The sequence below is a fragment of the Myotis yumanensis genome, unplaced genomic scaffold (genome assembly GCF_028538775.1).
Source record: "Myotis yumanensis isolate MYYU_CA2020_CCGP unplaced genomic scaffold, mMyoYum1.0.hap1 SCAF_2, whole genome shotgun sequence".
In the NCBI taxonomy this organism is placed as follows: domain Eukaryota; kingdom Metazoa; phylum Chordata; class Mammalia; order Chiroptera; family Vespertilionidae; genus Myotis; species Myotis yumanensis.
This window is the reverse complement of record NW_027223753.1, coordinates 113,555,650-113,570,673: the sequence shown is the minus strand read 5'-3', so window position 1 is coordinate 113,570,673 and position 15,024 is coordinate 113,555,650. Positions and strand designations below refer to the sequence as shown.

At 42.2% G+C, this 15,024-nt stretch overlaps 1 pseudogene; it reads right to left on the bottom strand.

Annotated features, from left to right (window-relative positions):
• Window positions 1-7,477: 7,477 nt before the first annotated feature.
• Window positions 7,478-8,235, bottom strand: LOC139002555 (small ribosomal subunit protein uS5 pseudogene; annotated as a pseudogene).
• Between the last annotated feature and the right edge of the window lie 6,789 nt (window positions 8,236-15,024).

Genomic DNA, 15,024 nt, shown 5'->3' with positions numbered 1-15,024 from the left:
ATATTGATTGGGTTACCGATGACATCAAAGAAGAAATTAAAAACATCCTGGACACTAATGACAATGAAAACACAACAATCCAAAACCTCTGGGACACAATGAAAGCAGTCCTGAGAGGGAAGTTTATAGCTCTACAGGCCTATCTCAAAAAACAAGAAAAAATGGTAGTCAATCATCTAACTCTACAACTCAAAGAATTAGAAAGAGAGCAACAAGAAAACCCCAGAGTGAGCAGAAGGAAGGAGATAATAAAGATTAGAGCAGAAATAAATGACATAGAGACCAAAAAAACAATACAGAAAATCAATGAAACCAAGAGCTGGTTCTTTGAAAGGATAAACAAGATTGACAAACCCCTAGCCAGGCTCACCAAGAAGCAAAGAGAGAGGTCCCAAATAAACCAAATCAGAAATGATAGAGGTGAAATAACAACAGACCCCACAGAAATACAAATGATTGTTAAACAATACTACGAGCAACTCTACTCCAACAAACTGGACAACCTGGAGGAAATGGACAAATTCCTAGATAAATACAACATTCCAAAACTCAATCAGGAAGAATCTAAAAACCTCAATAGGCCAATAACTATGGAAGAAATTGAAGCAGTCATCAGAAAGCTTCCAGCAAACAAAAGCCCAGGGCCAGACGGCTTCACAGGGGAGTTCTACCAAACATTCAAGGAAGAACTAAAACCTACCCTCCTCAGACTATTACAAAAAATTCAAGAGGAAGGAACGCTTCCAAGCTCATTCTATGAAGCCAGCATCACCCTAATACCAAAACCAGGTAAAGACATCACAATGAAAGAGAATTACAGGCCAATAACCCTCATGAACATAGATGCCAAAATCCTCAACAAAATCTTAGCAAATCGGATCCAGCAGTACATCAGAAGGATCATACACCATGACCAAGTAGGATTCATCCCAGGGATGCAAGGATGGTACAACATCCGTAAATCAATAAATGTGATACATCACATAAACAAATTGAAAGAAAAAAACCACATGGTCATATCAATTGATGCAGAAAAAGCATTCGACAAAATCCAACACCCATTTTTGATAAAAACTCTCAGAAAGGTGGGAATAGAAGGATCATACCTCAACATAATAAAAGCCATATATGACAGGCCCACAGCCAACATCATACTCAATGGACAAAAACTAACACCATTTCCCCTAAGAACAGGAACAAGACAGGGATGCCCACTCTCACCACTCCTGTTCAACATAGTACTGGAAGTATTAGCCATTGCAATTAGGCAAGAAGAAGGAATAAAAGGCATCCAAATTGGAAAAGAGGAAGTAAAACTGTCCTTATTTGCAGATGACATGATATTATACATACAAAACCCTAGAGACTCCATCAAAAAGCTACTAGACTTAATACATGAATTTGGCAATGTAGCAGGATACAAAATTAACCCCAAGAAATCTGAGGCATTTCTATACACCAATAGTGAACTTTCAGAAAGGGAGATCAGAAAAACAATCCCATTTACCATCGCACCAAAAAAATTAAGATACCTAGGAATAAACTTAACTAAAGAGGTTAAAAACCTCTACTCAGAAAACTACAGGACGTTGAAAAAAGAGATAGAGGAAGACATAAACAGATGGAAGAACATACCATGTTCTTGGATTGGTAGAATCAACATCATTAAAATGTCCATACTACCCAAAGCAATCTATACATTCAACGCACTTCCCATTAAAATACCAATGGCCTTCTTCACAGATCTAGAACGAACTCTCCAAAAATTCATCTGGAATAAAAAAAGACCCCGAATAGCTGCAGCGATCCTGAGAAAGAACAAAGTAGGTGGGATCTCAATGCCAGATATCAAGCTGTATTACAAAGCCACTGTTCTCAAAACTGCCTGGTACTGGCACAAGAACAGGCATATAGATCAGTGGAATAGAATAGAGAGTCCAGAAATTAGCCCGAACCAATATGCTCAATTAATTTTTGACAAAGGAGGCATGAACATACAATGGAGCCAAGATAGTCTCTTCAATAAATGGTGTTGGGAAAATTGGACAGACATATGCAAGAAAATGAAACTAGACCACCAACTTACACCATACACAAGAATAAACTCAAAATGGATAAAGGACTTAAATGTACGACAGGAAACCATAAAAATTCTAGAAGAATACAAAGGCAACAAAATCTCAGACATATGCCAAAACAATTTCTTCACTGATACAGCTCCTAGGGCAGTTGAAATTAAAGAGAAACTGAACAAATGGGACTACATCAAAATAAAAAGCTTCTGCACAGCAAAAGAAACCATCAACAAAACAACAAGAAAACCCACCTCGTGGGAAAACATATTTGCCAACGTCATATCTGATAAGGGCTTAATCTCCAAAATTTATAGGGAACTCATACAACTCAACAAAAAGAAGATAAACAATCCAATCAAAAAATGGGCAAAGGATCTAAATAGACACCTTTCAAAAGAGGACATTCAGAAAGCCAAGAGACATATGAAAACATGCTCAAAGTCACTAATCATCCGAGAGATGCAAATCAAAACAACAATGAGGTACCATCTCACACCTGTCAGAATGGCCATCATCAACAAATCAACAAACGACAAGTGCTGGAGAGGATGTGGAGAAAAAGGAACACTTGTGCACTGCTGGTGGGAATGCAGACTGGTGCAGCCACTATGGAAGGCAGTATGGAGGTTCCTCAAAAAATTGGAAATGGAACTCCCATTTGACCCTGTGATCCCACTCCTAGGAATATATCCCAAGAAACCAGAAACACCAATCAGAAAGGATATATGCACCCAGATGTTCATAGCAGCACAATTCACCATAGCTAAGATCTGGAAATAGCCTAAGTGCCCATCAGTAGATGAATGGATTAGAAAACTGTGGTACATCTACACGATGGAATACTATGCTGCTGTTAAAAAGAAGGAACTCCTACCATTTGCAACATCATGGATGGAACTGGAGAGCATTATGCTAAGTGAAACAAGCCAGTCAATGAAGGAAAAATACCACATGATCTCACTCATTCATGGATAATAAAGACCATTACAAACTTTTGAACAATAATAGATACAGAGGCAGAGCTGCCTCAAACTGATTGTCAAACTGCAGTGGGAAGGCCAGAGAGAGTTGGGGGGCAGGAGGGAGGGGAGTAAGAGATCAACCGAAGGACTTGTATGCATGCATATAAGCATAACTAATGGACATAAGACACTGGGGGGTAAGGGAGGGTAGGGGTTTGTCAAGGGGGGGGGGAAGGATACTCATGTAATACCCTTTGTAATACTTTAAGCGAAAAAAAAAAAAATATATATATATATATTTTTATTGATTTCAGAGAGGAAGTGAGAGGGAGAGAGTCATTGATTGGCTGCCTCCTGCACTCCCCCCACTGGGGATCAAGCCCACAACCTGGGCATGTGCCCTGACTGGGAATTGAACTCATGACCTCTTGGTTCATAGATTGATGCTCAACCACTGAGCCACGCCAGCTGGGCTGTTCTAGGTCTTTTTCTTTTATTTTGTTTTGTTTTGCCTGGAGAAAAAGGAATCCTCCTTCACTGCTGGTGGGAATGCAGATTGGTGCAGCCATTGTGGAAAACAGTATGGCGTTTCCTCAAAAAGTTAAAAATGGAACTCCCATTTGACCCAGTAATACCACTTCTAGGAATATATCCCAAGAAAACAGAAACACCAGTCAGAAAAGATATAAACACTCCTATGTTCATAGCAGCACAATTTACAATAGCTAAGATTTGGAAACAGCCTAAATTCCCATCAGCAGATGAGTGGATTAGAAAACTATGGTACATCTACACAATGGAACACTATGCTGCTGTAAAAAAGAAGGAATTCTTACCACTTGCAGCAGCATGGATGGAACTGGAGAGCACTATGCTAAGTGTTTTAAGCCAGGCAGCGAAAGAAAAATACCACTTGATCTCACTCATTTATGGATAATAAAGAACATTATAACCTGATGAACAAAAAATAGATACAGAGGCACAGATGCATTGAACAGACTGTTAAATTACAGTTGGAAGGCTGGGGAGTCTTGGGGGTGGGTAATAGATCAACGGAAGGACTTGGATGCATGCATATAAGCAAAACCAATGGACACAAGACACTTGGGGGGTTAAGTAAGGGCATGTGCTGGGGGATAAGGGAGGCCGGGGGAAAGTCAATGGGGAAAAAAAGGAGACATATGTACTACTGTTTGTAATACTTTAAGCAATAAAATTAAATTTAATAATAAATAAATAAATAAATAAATAAATAAATAAATAAATAAAAGGGTTTGGGGGAGCTCACAGAAATTTCAAGAAGCAGGAGAGCTGCGCATGGGGTTATATATTTAAAACTATACTAAAACCTCACCTCATGTCTCACAAACTTTATCATGTGGTTCTGCTCAGTCCTCCTTCTTCACAAACTTTGGTTTCTAGTCTGGAGTAGGTGTATCTGAGAGGTTTAGTCCAGGTCATACATGGAGATCTAGGAAAATAGTGATTGTCATTTGAAGCCTCTATGGTGGGTGATGAGCTCTCTCTGACACATTGACCCAAAAGGAAGAGGAATTTCTCCAGAGATTAGAGGGAGCCATAGGCTGGGGGTCCAGAAAGATGGCACTTACCAACCACTGAGAGCAACCACCTCATAAGCCCCAACTGTGGTGCTGCATTTATTCATTAGTGCTTGTTAGAAATGAGATTGCATTTCACTTCTTCTGAGCCACTAAATCAGAATCTATGAGAATGAGGTCCTGAAAGTGGACTTTTAAAACCAGCATCCCAAGTGATTTTTTTGTTCCTCAAGCTTTACTATATACCCCAATCAGTTCAGAGGTATAGCTCTAAAAATCAGCATGTGTTGGAAGCATTTTTGCATTTTCACCCAGGTAGCCAAAGAAAAAGATGTAACTCCCTATAAGGAGATTGTCCAGTCTGTGACTTTAGAGTATAAGAAGCATTGGTTTGAATCCCAGTTATGCCTTGTATAGGTTTGTGATTTTAAAAGTTACTTAAAAAAAAAACGGACATCATCCAGAACCACAGGAAGGCTAGCTGAGTGGAAATTCTACAACTGGAAGGAAAGAGAAAAGCACACTGAGACTCAGAAGAGGTGCGGAAGTAAAGTGCAGAGGTATGGAGGCACACGTGGAAAGGGCTGGCAACTGAGGACACCATTGTCTTTTTCAATTGGAAGGGAGTCTCAAGCTCCCAACTGCTCTGAACTCCAGTTCCGGGTGAGTCTCTGGGGACCCAAACTCATACGGGGAGAAACTGGACTGTCTGACAGCAGGCGGAACTCAAGGGCAGCTTTCTCTCAGAGGTGCTTGCAGTGATTACCAGGACACTGAGATGCGGGGCCTCTTAGGGTAGGACTGAGGAGCAGCCATAGCTGCTTGCTCCGCCCTGTTGATCCCCTGAGACCCCACCCCACCCAAGCTGTGCTCAGAGACTTTTGCATATGAAAGGCCTGGCCCTTTGCAGTCTGAAAATTACCTAACAAACTGCAGCTGGGTGAGAGAGACCCAGAACTTCCAAAAGAAGGCCAAGGCCCCACAGAAGCTTGCATTGCTTCACAGCTGGGCCTCATCTGGGCACCTCCAAACCCCAAACAAAGAAGAGGAATCTGCAGATCTCTCCATAGCTCCTGCTAGGTAGCCTCAGGCAGAGGCTAAATTAGCACCTCCTTAAAGATCCAAGAGCCAGTGTACCCAGTGGCCAGAGTGGGACCATCCAGATTACAACTCCTCAGATCCATAAGGGACACACTCAGGGGGCAGACTCAGTGAGCACCAAAGCACCACTGAAGCAAGTCTTGCCCCAGAAGGGTGTCTCCAGCACAGAAGTTCTCCCACTGCAGACACAGCTGATTCTCACAGCCAATTGGCCTGGAGGTCAATCCCTCCCAGTGATACCTACAACAATCAAGGCTTAACTATAACAAGACTGTGCACAAAGCCTACAAAGGGGTGCACCGAGAGTGTCCACCTCAGGTAATTGGGGAGGCTGAGCCACTGGGCCCTATAGGACAACTAGCACAGAAAGCCACTCTATCAGCACAGGGAAGCATAAAAAATGTGGAGACAAAGAAACAGGTCACAAATGACAGAAATGGAGGAAAGCAAACTGCTGGATATAGAGTTCAAAACTACAATTATAAAGTTTTTCAAGAATTTTCTAGAAACTGCCGATAAATTTAGTGAGACCCTCAAGAAATCTAGTGAGACCCTCGAGGTTATGAAAAAGGACCAACTAGAAATTAAGCATACACTGACTGAAATAAAGAATATAATACAGAGTTCCAATAGCAGACTAGAGGATCGCAAGAATCAAGTCAAAGATTTGAAATATGAAGAAGCAAAAAACACCCAACCAGAAAAACAAAAAGAAAAAAGAATCCAAAAATATGAAGATGGTGTAAGGAGCCTCTGGGACAGCTTCAAGTGTACCAACATCCGAATTATAGGGGTGCCAGAAGAAGAGAGAGAGCAAGATATTGAAAACCTATTTGAAGAAATAATGACAGAAAACTTCCCCTACCTGGTGAAAGAAATAGACTTACAAGTCCAGGAAGCGCAGAGAACCCCAAACAAAAGGAATCCAAAGAGGACCACACCAAGACACATCATCATTAAAATGCCAAGAGCAAAAGACAAAGAGAGAATCTTAAAAGTAGCAAGAGAAAGAAAGTCAGTTACTTACAAGGGAGTACCCATATGACTGTCAGCTGATTTCTCAACAGAAACTATGCAGGCCAGAAGGGAATGGCAAGAAATATTCAAAGTGATGAATAGCAAGAACCTACAACCAAGATTACTTTACCCAGCAAAGCTATCATTCAGAATTGAAGGTCAGATAAAGAGCTTCACAGATAAGAAAAAGCTAAAGGAGTTCATCACCACCAAACCAGTATTATATGAAATGCTGAAAGGTATCCTTTAAGAAGAGGAAGAAGAAGAAAAAGGTAAAGATACAAATTATGAACAACAAATACACATCTATCAACAAGTGAATCTAAAAATCCAGTGAATAAATAATCTGATGAACAGAATAGACTGGTGAATATAATAGAATCAGGGGCATAGAAAGGGAGTGGACTGACTATTCTTGTGGGAGAAAGGGGTGTGGGGGGTGTGGGAAGAGACTGGACAAAAATTGTACACCTATGGATGAGGACAGTGGGGGGCAGTAAGGGCAGAGGGTGGGGTGGGAACTGGGTGGAGGGGAGCTATGGGGTGAAAAAAGAGGAACAACTGTAATAATATTAACAATAAAGATTTAATTTTAAAAAAAAGTTACTTCATCTCTCTGAGCCTTACTTGCTTCATCTGTAAAATGGAATATCAGTAGTATGAGCCTGAATTAGTTGAAATAGGATAGGCTATGCTGTTGTAACAGCCCAAAGTCTTTATGACTCAATATAATAAAAGTTTATTTTTTATAAACAAGCTTCATTCACTTTATTTTTCTTGCTGGAGCTTGGGTCCTCTGCACAGAAACTCTGGGATGGGTCTTTACAAGATGGCCAGTGAGTTCCTGATAAGGAGACTGGTGAACACAGTCTCTTTCCAGAGGTTGGGTGTGAGAGAGCTTTAGGTTTTGGAGATGGCATCAAATGTGGCCTTGGTGAAGTTGCCCAGGGTGACAGTGCAGCCTCTGGCCGAGGTGTAGCCCTTGTGGATACTGGCCGTCATCAGCAGTGTCTTGGGCACAGCAGCTGAGACTATGTCAGGATCCCTGGGGCTGGGATGAGGCCACCAGCACAGAGCCACAGCGGCGGTCACCTCGCAAGAGACAGTGTGGGGCTTGTGGATCTTGTTCCCTCAGTTGGAAGCCTCCCTGCAAAGGGACAATATAGAGCTGAGCCAGGCCCACAAATGTCAGTGGCTACTTCCTTCGAGCATTTAATACCCATACCAACATGTCCATTGTAGTCCCAAATGACAACAAATGCCTTGAACTGGATCCTCTGGCCAGTGCAGGTTAGCTTTTGCTTCCTCATAGCTTCAAAACCTCATCCTTAAGGATGCCCCCAGGAAAAAGTCAATGACCTCAGAGTTCTTGATGGGCAGGGAGAAGAGACAGATCTCCTTCAGGGACTTGATCTTCATGTCCTTGACCAGGAGGCCCAGCTTGGTGACAGGGATCCACTCCTTGTCCGCGGCTTTGAGCTCCTCACCAGTCCTCAGCGCTGACCCTGGCCCCTGATGCATGTTGCTGCCCATCCTCCATGGAAGCCCCTGCAGCATCCCACCTTCCCCCTCAGCCCCCTGCAGCACCCATGTCACCAGCCATTTGGTGTTTTCTGGGAGCAGAAGTAAAAGTTTATTTCTTGTTCCATTGTTGGATGGAGATGGATGGCTTTCCTGAGCAGCTCTCTCTGAATATCTAGGCTCCTTTCATTGGGCACAACTTGTGTAGGTGAAGAGAGAGCAAAAAAGGACTGTGGGAGGTTGGCAGGGGGCACATAACTCCTGCCCATATTCCATCTTCCAGAAAATGATCAACTCAACTTCAAGGGAGGTTGGGAAATGCCGTGAAACACACATATTCAGTGGTAGGACACCGTTGGTTTCAACCACAACCATCTTTTAGAATTTCTGTGAGAACTAAATGAGTATCCTACAAATGTTATTTTAATTCCTTTTTATCTAGATTTTTTCAGCTTTTGTTTCTGCTTTTGAGGAGGACAATGCCAGACGGCAGTATTCATGGTTTTAGTTACCACAGGTGAAAAGTACACATGAGCTGTCTATTCATTTTCCTCCCTGTATAGACTAGCAGTGGGATTGGTGACCCTGGTGGCCAGCGGGGCTACATTTCCACAACAACTTTGTGGCTCTGGGAGGAAACTGGTGAGCAATCTCAGCACAGTGGTGCACATCAGTAGCACTTCCAGCTCCGTGAGGTTGTGGAGCAGAAACTTCCAGAGCCACCGGGCAGCATGAGCTTGGTTTTCTTGTTGCTTCTATAACCCATGATGGGTATCACCATCTGGTCCCTGAATGTCTTCTACACTCTGTTGTCAATGCCTCTGGCTTCTTCCAGTTACACTGAAGGTTGACAAATTGGTCTGACTGACCTTCCTGGTCCATTTTTGATGACCTTGCACTTCAGGAGGGATCCGAAGGCAGCCATGGTGCCAAATAGGAGATGGCTACCACCTCTACAGGCCACACCCAGGAAGAGGGAAAGGATGGTGATTTTCTTGTTTGTTTGTTTGTTTTTAAATAACCATGGACACAGAATTAATAGACAAATTATATAGTACATATAAGCAAAAGAGCAAACTAAAAATCACTTATAATCTTACCATCTAGAGGTAATAGCTATTAAAATGAGCCTTTTATTTCTTTTACAAAACTAAGATTTAATTGTCCACATCATTTTGAAGGTTTTTTTTAATAAACATAATGATAGTACAACCCACTTGGGTTGTCATTACATACTCTTCCACATTATCATTTTCAATAACTATGTAGTACTGAATGTTAAGATGTGCTATAATATTTTTAAAACACTTTACCAATTATTGGGCATTCTTACTACCACAATCAACACTGTGATGAACATTTTATGCTAAATATTGGTGCACATCCATGGCTAGTTCATTTTAACCTGTGTTTTTCCACTTCCTTTAGCTCTCTGTGTTGGAACTGGACACACAGCAGAGAACACCGGGCTGGTCATGCTGGTCATTTAATCAGCCATGCAGATCAGAACTGGTGGAACAGGTTGGGTTCACTGCCTTAAAAACAAACCAACCCTAGCTTTGACTCTTAAAATTATTTCTGTTCCCTAGAGATTATGCCCCCAGCAGATGAGGGGAGGGGCATACCTACGGAGGGAACTGCCTCATGCATTATCTCATACTCTTAAGAGAATACATTGTCATCTTTGCCTGAGTCAGGAGGAGCCCTGGCAGCATGGGCCATGTTACTATGTATAGAACATGTTTCATACATGCTAGAGAGAGCCAACTGTATTGAGTCAATGAGAGCAGCTTTCAAGATGCATATGGATCAGGATATAAAATGATTTGGAGTGTACTTTTTTTGGACAATGAATTTTCTTATATTGCATAAAATATACAGATCAGCTTCCAAACATAATTTTAAAAATATGGCAAAAAAGTTTTATAAGAACTATTCCTCTCCTGTTGGCTATTTCCTTATGCTCACCTCTGGTTAAATAGGGCTGAGGTAAAGGTTAGTAAAGCTCTGAAATTATTGTGCCACCCCCTTTTTTAAAATGCCCCAGCTCCTTGGTTGCTTACACAGAATGAACTACCAACCCTTAGCACATAAGATTTTCTTGTCCTGCTAAGTCTGGCCCCAAACTTTTCTCTGCTGCTTTAGCTCCGCCTGTAACTCCTTTCTTAGTGATCCATTATGGGTATAACACTTCATAGTTGGTTTAAATAGCTATCTCCCCCTCCCTATAACTTATCTTTTTAACCACAAGGTTCTGTCCCTTTCCTCTGCCTACATCTAGAACCTAGTAGCTGGCATGCAGTAGGCAATTAATAAATGTTTGTCATTAATAATAGCTAACATTATAAGAGGGGCTAGCATTTATTATGTTCTAAGAACTTTACATGTGTTATCTCAATCCTACAACAATCCATGAGCTTGGTATTATTATTATTCACATTTCATGGGTAAGGAAACTAAGGCTCAGAGATTTGGTAACTTGCCCAAGATTACAACAATCAGAAGATGGTAGAACTGGGATTTGAACTCAGGCAGTAAGGCTCCAAAATCCTGGTTCTTAACCTATCTATATATACAAAACTCTAATATGCAAATAGACCAAATGGCGGGACAACAGAACAACCAAACAACCAGTCGCTATGATGTGCACCGACAACCAGGGAGTGCACATGGAACATGGTGGGTGTCAGCAGCAGGTGGCAGAGCGCAGAACATCGGCCATGGCGAGATGGTGGAGCAGGTGAGCCGGGGAGCCAAACCAAGGCAGGGCACCGGTCGCTGTCATCGGAGCAAGCCTCTGGTGGTTACTGAAAATTCTTTGCTCCCATGTGCCATGGGCTCACCCAGCACTCGCACCTACTGCCAGCCCCTATCTCTCTGCATCATCAGTGGGTGTGAGCGGTGCCTGCTGGCCCCGATTGCCCCTCAGGACTTCTCCACCTCCCCCTGCTCCTGAGGGGCAATTGGGGTCGGCAGCTGCCTCTTGCACCTGCTGCTGGCGATGACCCCACTCACACCCACTAACAGCACTGGCTTCTTCACCTTCCCCTGCTCCTTGAGGGGTGATTGGGGCTGGAAGCCACTGCTCACACCACTGACAGCACTGGCCCCGCTTGTACCTGCTGCTGGCACTGGCCCTAATCACTCTGTGTCATCAGCGGGTGCGATCAGGGCCAGCACTGTTAGCACATGGGAGCAGTGGTGCTGGCAGAAAAGGGGACCATGGCGGGAGGGGCTGGGCAGGGGCGCAGAGGATGGGCCCAGACCTGCCCCTGTGTCCATTACAGCCTCGAGGCCCACAGTTCCTTTCAAGGTGCATGAATTCATGCACTGGGCCCCTAGTAATAAATAAAATTCATCATAGAATAAATGGTGTTAACGTGGGGAAGTACTTCCATTTTCTGGATAGGTGCACAGGCTCTATAGTCTGACAACTTCTATTTAAACTTTGTTTTCACCACTTGGTAGCTTTGTGAGTTTGGAAAAGTTATTTAAATTTTCTAAGCCTCTATTTTTCCATTCATAAAATGTGGATAAAAGTGTCTCTGTCCTGATAAGATAATAGTGAACATTAAATTGTAGAATCCTTGTTGTCTGGCATACCTTAAGAGCTCAATAAATACTATATACACAAAGCTATTATTGCCAGATCATCAGACTCATATTTACTGCTATTTTCTGTCCCCGAGTGAATATTGTAAATGCCTTGGAAAACAGGACATCCATTCTCTAGTCACCTGTTTTGCATGTGAGTCTGTACGTGTGTGTGTGTGTGTGTGTGTGTGTGTGTGTGTTCTCATGCACAAATATAAATGACAAAGTCTCAAATCCACCTACAAAGTCTCCCACTGTGTTATAGCTTTCCAGGGCAGCACCAAAAGGGCTTCGGTGTCACCGCTGCACAGCAGCTCTCAGAGACCCTCTAGTTTCAATATTCCATGAGTGAAAGATTAAGGCCTCTTCCAGCCCTCAGGTAGTCATGACAACTTGGGAGTAGCACAAGGATTGGAGGCAGCTCCATTCAATACCCAGGAAAGAGCTCAGCCTTTACCCATCAGCTAATAAGACACCAGCAGGCAGCATCTACCTTCCTGTTTTGGGCTCAAGCTTCCAGAGACTAAATTCTCATTGGGTTCTTCTTAGGCCAGGAGGAAGATTTGCCCATGACCTCATATCTCTTCTTGTTTTATTTCTAGTGGGTCTAGGCAGCTGTGCCCTGAAAATATAGCTTTGACTAGAAGAAATATGATCTCCTTTCTCTCATCACCAAAGTTCCAAGTTAAAGCCAAAAGTAAACTGAACTGAAAAGGAGAGGGGGGATCAGCCAGCACAATCCAGAAGGGTGCTGGGAGAAAGAGCAAGGCCGGGGGAACAGCACAAAGGCTTCTCAAAAATAATGCCTTGATGACAACCAGTACACGCAGAGCCCCATCCTGCACAAGCAGGGAGCAAGCTCCTCCACCCCGAGTCCAGACTAATTCAGTCTTGAGTATTAGTCAGACTTTACAGTGAAGGACATTGGGGGACACTGTAACCTGCCTGGGATCACATGAGCCAGTAGCCAGTATGAGGATCTGCAGTTTCCTGTCTTGTCAGAGGAAGTGGTCACTGAGAGAGGCATAGGCTATGGAATGTTGGTGTGGGAAGGAATCTACCCAGCTGTGTCCCTTCATTTTACCTGGGGAGGAATTAAGGGTCAGAGTGAATCCCTTTACCCAAGGTCACAAAGTTCATTTGTGCCAGAGGAAGACTGCTAGTCCATTGTTTTATTCTGTTGCCCTTATGATGACACTTCCTGCCTCCTGCAGCTGACTCCCCCATAGCCCTTCCATCCTACCCATTGTTCCTGCCTGACAGGCTGCCGGTTGCATGTCGGAGGAGTCGGGGCACCCCAGGTGTGATACACAGTAGGAAAGACGATATATGACAAAGTTTCATAGGAAATATCACTGTGTCAGTTTTTCTGCCCTCTTGTGGAAATCAATTTCATTTCAGACCCCAAATATGATGTTAATCTTCCACCCAAAGGAGATACCACAGAGCTCCCAGATCAGGGCTACACTACCCAGGAAGAAACTTTAGGTAATCAAACAGATGGAGGGGCCAATAAAGTCTCCAAGCATTTGATATAGCCATTCTTTTGCCACATGTGGCTAATGATTACCAACATTCTCTTAACAAGGAAAAAAAAGAGAGAATTGTTGTCAGGATGCTTCATAACTATTCTTTAAAATATATTTTTAAGAAGGCTTCATAACTTTTATTGAGAACTTACTGTGTGCAGGCAGTATTAGTTAATCCTCAATAACGACACCAGGTAGTTACTGCTATTCCCATTATAAAGAAGAGAAAATTGAGGCACAGAGAGTTTACATAACTTGCCCAAAGCCTTGCAAATAGTAAATAATCTGACTCCAGAACCTGGCTCCTTATCGTACTTTTGTTAACTCTCTTGTAAAACTGTGTATATCCTTCAAAGCATGGGTTCAGTCATTCTCAAGGTCTGTTCTATTTATGAAGTAGTAAATTAACGTACCCCTTTAAGTATTATTATTCAGTAACACCTGAATCAAATCTGTTTGTAACTGTTGAGAGGCTGATGTTCAATTGATGCACAGTGTTTACAAAATGCTGCTTTGACACAACTTCTTTTTTTATGTTTGAATATGCTACACGGTACATAACAAAGGTTAGCATATTGGTATATTTCCTTTCCTCCATTTTTAAAATATTTAACATGTGTAGAGGAGGAAAGACTTTCTCTTCTCTATTCCTAGATTCAGTGCTGGAGGCTCAGCAATTTAGACTAACAAAGGACAGATTAATAAGAGAATGCAAGAGTTTCCTTATGTGTGCAACATACAGACACACTGGAGAACTCAGTAATGAGTGCCTTAAAGGGGTGGTTAGAATTTGGGGCTAATATACCATCTTAACAAAGGATCAGATAAACTTGTAGAGAAGTGCAAAATAACGGAAAAGAGGTTTGGGCCCCTGGGGGTGGTAAATTGTGGGAAGATAAATATATGGGGAAACAAATGGGATAGAATAGTTATTTCAGTAAGATTTGTTTGCGCAGACTTATCTCACTGCCACTTTCTGTCTCCAATGATAAGGGCTGTTCTGCTGCTAGTCCAGGAGAGGGGAGGGGGAACTCCTTTGAGAAGGAAAATTTATATCTTGTTTATAGACAGATAGAGGGAGGGCAGAGAGCTCTTTCTATGTTTGCTGTTTCTTAATTGTCTTCAGCTCAAAACAATTATTATGCCAAATGGCATATTTTGGGTGGCATATTTGGGTTCGCTTCACATGATAGGAGTACATTCAATTTCTTAACTGCCTCCTCCCCCTTATTGTGTAACATATTGTTTATGTGGCTATGTAGTCATTATAACTATTATTTTTCAATGAATAACATTCCATTGAGTAGGTCTCTATCATAAGTTTCTCATGATGATAAATAAATAGGATATATTAAGTATTATTATGAGATAATTGGACTATTCTCTAATTTCTCATGTTATCAGTAAGTATAGTACACTGCATCTTTACTTATCAGATATATTTTATTCTAGTTTAGCAAAGTTTGAATTCTCTTCAGGAGGCTCAAAGCATGGCTACAATCTTTGCGAGTTTAGGTAGGAGGAGTTTAAGGAAATGTAGATGGGCCAAGAGGCCACCCAGAAGTCTCAGTAAATTCGGGGAATAACATGAAAGGCCTGCAAGGATCAGTAGTAACAAGAGGAGTGAGTTTCCACATCAACCAAAAGAATATGTACACGTGATATA